Source organism: Scylla paramamosain, chromosome 28, assembly GCF_035594125.1.
Source record: "Scylla paramamosain isolate STU-SP2022 chromosome 28, ASM3559412v1, whole genome shotgun sequence".
Lineage (NCBI taxonomy): Eukaryota > Metazoa > Arthropoda > Malacostraca > Decapoda > Portunidae > Scylla > Scylla paramamosain.
Window position 1 is genome coordinate 19,334,155 of NC_087178.1, and position 5,596 is coordinate 19,339,750.

The following is a 5,596-nucleotide window of genomic DNA, read 5'->3' on the forward strand; positions in this document are numbered from 1 at the left end:
AGACTTGCAATAGACAGGTGTACGAAGCATATATGGAAAACTGCAGGTGTGGAAAGTTTGTTGTACTGTTTATCTATCTTTACATCCCTCATACCTGCCACTCACTCTCTCTCTCTCTCTCTCTCTCTCTCTCTCTCTCTCTCTCTCTCTCTCTCTCTCTCTCTCTCTCTCTCTCTCTCTCTCTCTCTCAAGTCCACCTCCTAAATATTCCTCCACCCTCTTCCTCCTTCTCACCTCTCCCCACCAGCCGCTTTCCCTCCTCCCTTCCTCTCCTCCCTCTCTCCCTCCCTCCTTCCTTCCCTCTCCTCCTCATCTTCGCAACATACCAGCTATTTATTCTCCTCAAGTTTATTGCTTTCCCATCCTTCTCTCTCTCTCTCTCTCTCTCTCTCTCTCTCTCTCTCTCTCTCTCTCTCTCTCTCTCTCTCTCTCTCTCTCTCTCTCTCTCATTCCCCCTCAGCACTCTTGCAACATAAGTTTTACGAGGTGAGGATGAGGGCACCGAGGAGGAGGAGGAGGAGGAGGAGGAGGAGGAGGAGGAGGAGGAGGAGGAGAAGTTCTCTTAACCTATATATGCTAAGTTGAATCTTAATTGAATGCTACGAGTGGATAGAAAAGAATAAGAAGAGAGAGAGAGAGAGAGAGAGAGAGAGAGAGAGAGAGAGAGAGAGAGAGAGAGAGAGAGAGAGAGAGAGAGAGAGAGAGAGAGATTTTGTCATGATCTTGTCTCAATGCCTTCATTTACATATACTTTTTTTCGAACATCATATTCTCTTGTCACTACGCTTCTCCACATTTATTCCCCTCCTCCTCCTCCTCCTCCTCCTCCTCCTCCTCCTCCTCCTCCTCCTCCTCCTCCTCCTCCTCCTCCTCCTCCTCCTGCCTAAGCCATCACAAGATCAGACAGTTACTACAACTTTTAACCCTCCCCACCACCACCACCACCACCACACCACCACCCCCACCACACAGCCCGTCACTCTCTACGCCCTCCCCACCCCCTACGCGTTCTTCCCCTCCCCATCCTCCCTCACCAAGTCCCCTATACTAGTACAGATCACGTCTTTATTTAGATTTTCTTCGAAGGTGACGGCGTGACTGGCTTGACTTTCGCTAGGAGAGGGAAATGATTGTAATGTTTATAATGAAGTGGGGGAAATATTTGTATGACCTTTGTGTCTTTGCTGTTGTTTTCCTGTTTAGTTGTCATGCTGTTTGTTGGCTTTCGTGTATAATTGGGTGGCTGTCAGTTTTTTTTTTCCTTGTTTTTTTTTTTTTTTTTTTTGGTGAGTGTTTTTATGTTTCCGTGTGTGTGTGTGTGTGTGTGTGTGTGTGTGTGTGTGTGTGTGTGTGTGTGTTTCTGATGTTTTCGTACATTTACTTGTGTATCTACTTATGTATTTACTTATGTTCACCTACCTACCTGTCTATATCTATCTATCTATATATCTATCTGTCTATCTATCTATCGTCATCTGCTTCATTATCTATCTGTCTCTCTGGCCAATGATTTTTTGTTAGCTCATTATTATTCTTCTTGTGCCTGTTCATTGTCATTGCTCTCTCTCTCTCTCTCTCTCTCTCTCTCTCTCTCTCTCTCTCTCTCTCTCTCTCTCTCTCTCTCTCTCTCTCTCTCTCTCTCTCTCTCTAGCATTTATGTCAACGCCTTGTTTCATATTTTCCTGTCATGTTCTCAGTTTCTTTTTATTAAAATTTATGTCAAGGGAAATGTTTTACTCGGAGATAGATAGATAGATAGATAGATAGATACATAGATAGATAGATAGATAGATAGATAGATAGATAGAGAGAGAGAGAGAGAGAGAGAGAGAGAGAGAGAGAGAGAGAGAGAGAGAGAGAGAGAGAGAAACGTCTTATCAACACCACGGACACGACTTTGAACACACACACACACACACACACACACACACACACACACACACACACACACACACACACACACACACACACACACACACACACACACACACACACACACACACACCGAAGACTAGGAAGACATTATCGCTGATTTAATTAATGGAGACGAGAAAGGCTTAATTTTTAGAGATTATCCCATAGAAATGACCTACTTTGCTGTCACCTGCGTGTACCCTTCATTAATTCCCCTCTCACCTGTGCTCTCTCTCTCTCTCTCTCTCTCTCTCTCTCTCTCTCTCTCTCTCTCTCTCTCTCTCTCTCTCTCTCGTGATATGATTTATAGTTCTTTAATTGATCGTCTAAAGTGTTTTGTTTTGTTTTCTTGTGGTTTATTGTGATTTAATTGCTTTTCATTTCTGTGTTGATTGTTTGACAATGGCTGTTGCTTATATCTTGAATGTTGTTGTTGTTGTTGTTGTTACTGTTGTTGTTGTTGTTGTTGTTGTTGTTGTTGTTGTTGTTGTTGTTGTTGTTGTTGTTGTTGTTGTCGTTGTTGTTGTCGTTGTTGTTGTCGTCGTCGTCGTCGTTGTTGTTGTTGTTGTTGTTGTTGTTGTTGTTGTTGTTGTTGTTGTTGTTGTTGTTGTTGTGTTTCGTTTCCTTGTAGCGGCATCGTATGAATTACGAGTAAAAGTGATGATGGGAATTCTACGGTAATGGTGGTGGTGGTGGAGGTGGTGGTGGTGGTGGTGGTGGTGGTGATGATAATGGAGATAATAATGGACGTATCAAAGTATGGTAGCAATTATATCATTAAGCTTATGTATGAGAGAGAGAGAGAGAGAGAGAGAGAGAGAGAGAGAGAGAGAGAGAGAGAGAGAGAGAGAGAGAGAGAGAGAGAGAGAGATTGACCTTGGAGAAAGAGGAGAAAAGTGGGAGCTGGAGGGCAGGTTAGATGAGAGAGAGAGAGAGAGAGAGAGAGAGAGAGAGAGAGAGAGAGAGAGAGAGAGAGAGAGAGAGAGAGAGAGAGAGAGAGAGAGAGGTAATAAAGAAGGATAAGGGAATGGAGGGAGGAGGACGGGAAGGGTTTAACATTTATTTTTATTTCACTAGAAGGGAGATGATGTTAGCGGGCAAAGGAGGAGGTGGAGGTGGAAGAGGAGGAGGAGGAGGAGGAAGAGGAAGAGGGAGAAGGGAAGAGAATAAATAGGAGGAATAAAAAGAAGGTAAATGGAGGATCACGAACAAGAGAAAAAGGCTGCAAGCAAATAGAGGAAGAACGGTGATGCGGAAAATCAGTAAGAGAAGGAAGAAGGAAGAAGAAGGAAGAGCAGAAGGAAGAGGGACAAGGAAGATGGAGGATAATTATGAGTTTACAAGCTATCAGAAATGGTGTGTGTGTGTGTGTGTGTGTGTGTGTGTGTGTGTGTGTGTGTGTGTGTGTGTGTGTGTGTGTGTGTGTGTGTTTTGCTCTTTCACCACCAATATTCTCAAACGCCACAAAAATGATTAGCCGGGTTCTCAAGAGTGTTTCTCCTGTTAAGTATGCAGAAATCTTATTAACATGTCACTAGCATTATAGAAACACTAAAAAACTCGTGTAACTTCAACTAGAGCCTTTTGAAAATACTGAACGTGCAGCGCAGAAGTATTTCAGAATATGGGTTTATATGTGTGTGTGTGTGTGTGTGTGTGTGTGTGTGTGTGTGGGTACGTGGCTAGAGGTGGTCATTATGAGAGGGTTGGCTAAAGTTGAAAGTGGGTTTGGTGGTAGTAGTGGTCAGGATATGGTTTTGGGATGGGTAGTTGTGATGAGGGAGGAGGGGGAGGAGGGGCAGGGAGGGGTGGATGTAAGGGCGAGGATGAGGGGGAGTCAAGTTACCAGGCACCTGATCCTGGCAGTTGGGTCTCGGGGTCTCGGGGTCAGGGGATGAAGGGAAGGGGTCAGGGGAGGGTAGGGGGTAGAAGGGGGCATGTGGTCCTTTTAGAATGCCCTGGTCCTTCCTCGTCTCCTCCTTGCGTCTCTTCTCTATTCTCTCTCTCTCTCTCTCTCTCTCTCTCTCTCTCTCTCTCTCTCTCTCTCTCTCTCTCTCTCTCTCTCCGGTCATTCTTGTGATTTGAAAGTAACTTCAAACCAATAACGAAAAATACTACTACTACTACTACTACTACTACTACTACTACTACTACTACTACTACTACTACTACTACTACTACTACTACTACTACTACTACTACTATTACTACTACTACTTCTACTACTATTACTACTACATCTACTACTATTACTACTACTGCTACTACTACTACTACAAATACTACTACTTCTACTACTACTACTACTACTACTGCTACTACTAGTTGTATTTACCAGTCGTAGAATTCCTTCAGTTCACACCTGGTGGCAACTTTTAATAGATTCTTCACTGTAACACCTGCAAGCTCTTTCCTTCCTCCTCCTCCTCCTCCTCCTCCTCCTTGCATACGCCATCAAGACGCCGCCCCCATACTCCTCCCTCTCCCCCCCACGCCCACGGCTCTGGGTGTGGGCGTGTGAAAGAGGTGATGGCAAGGGGGAGGCGGTGAAGTGAAGGAGAGTTTGGGAGCAAAGCGTAAGTTTGGCTATAATTATTCCCTTTTAGTAATGGACGGTTGATCTTTATCTTAAGGACGAAGAAGAAGAGAAGGAGGAGGAGGAAAAGGAGGAGGAGGAGGAGGAGGAGGAGGAGGAGGAGGAGGAGGAGGAGGAGGAGGAAAAGGAGGAGGAGGAGGAGGAGGAGGAGGAGGAGGAGGAGGAGGAATGATTTATGGCCGCATTCTTGGGTTTCCGTCATTTTTTCTCTCTCTTTCTCTTCATTTCTTTCTCGTAGTGAAAGTGTTTGACTTCCGCGGTGAGAGAGAGAGAGAGAGAGAGAGAGAGAGAGAGAGAGAGAGAGAGAGAGAGAGAGAGAGAGAGAGAGAGAGAGAAAATATAGTACACACACACACACACACACACACACACACAGAGCCTACTGGAAGGGACAAAGATGAAGGTATTTGGAGGAGGAGAAGGAAGAGTTGTTAGTGGAAGAAGAGGAAGAAGAAGAAGAAGAAGAAGAAGAAGAAGAAGAAGAAGAAGAAGAAGAAGAAGAAGAAGAACCACTTCATATCATAACACTGGTTGCTTCACACCATCTCCTCCCATTCCCCCATTTCAAATTTCCTTTTGATTTCTTTCTCCCCTGTCCGTTCCCCACCCCTTTCCCACATTCCCCCTCCCTTTCCCACACTCCACTCACCTCTCCCACCTCCCCTTCTCTCCCACGGCAGTCCTCTCACCCAATCATTCACGAGGGGACGGATTTACTGGGAATTTTGACGCACTTTATTACAACACGCAGTTAGAGAACATATGTAGTAGTTTGTCCCTTGTTGGTTGTACATCTCTCTCTCTCTCTCTCTCTCTCTCTCTCTCTCTCTCTCTCTCTCTCTCTCTCTCTCTCTCTCTCTCTCTCTCTCTCTCTCTCTCTCTCTCTCTCTCTCTCTATGTGCCGTATAACCTTGTTGCGTCACCATAACTCAATCAATCAGTGCATCTTTTTTTCTGTCTTTCTTTCTTTCTTCTTTTCTTCTTCTTTTTTTATTTTTCTTCTTCTTCTTCTTCTTCTTCTTCTTCTTCTTCTTCTTCTTCTTCTTCTTCTTCTTCTTCTTCTTCTTCTTCTTCTTCTTTATTCTC